We start from the raw sequence: 239 nt of genomic DNA, 5'->3' as shown, positions 1-239 counted from the left end.
CAGGTGGTCTTTCTAGCTACGTATGGATTCTGTGCATTTAGTCCATCTCTTCAATCCATCATTGTTTCGTGCATATGACTCACCTAACATATAAACACTTATATTATTGTAAGGATATTCCAGTGTGTATATATTAGGATATGTCAATATTAGCTCCATGTGTATATATCAGAGAACAAGTACTGTTTATTTTTTTTAAATACTAAAAACAATATTAGTAATATTCAATAGAGTACATA

General features: G+C 29.7%; 1 protein-coding gene across 1 annotated transcript in view; it reads left to right on the top strand.

Moving 5' to 3' along the window:
• Window positions 1–239, top strand: part of LOC119594255 (protein lava lamp-like) — a gene marked incomplete at its 3' end in the record, with an annotated part of 60,861 nt that overhangs the window by 54,632 nt on the left and 5,990 nt on the right.

Source organism: Penaeus monodon, chromosome 33 (genome assembly GCF_015228065.2).
Source record: "Penaeus monodon isolate SGIC_2016 chromosome 33, NSTDA_Pmon_1, whole genome shotgun sequence".
NCBI lineage: Eukaryota > Metazoa > Arthropoda > Malacostraca > Decapoda > Penaeidae > Penaeus > Penaeus monodon.
This window is presented reverse-complemented; position numbering and strand designations above follow the sequence as displayed.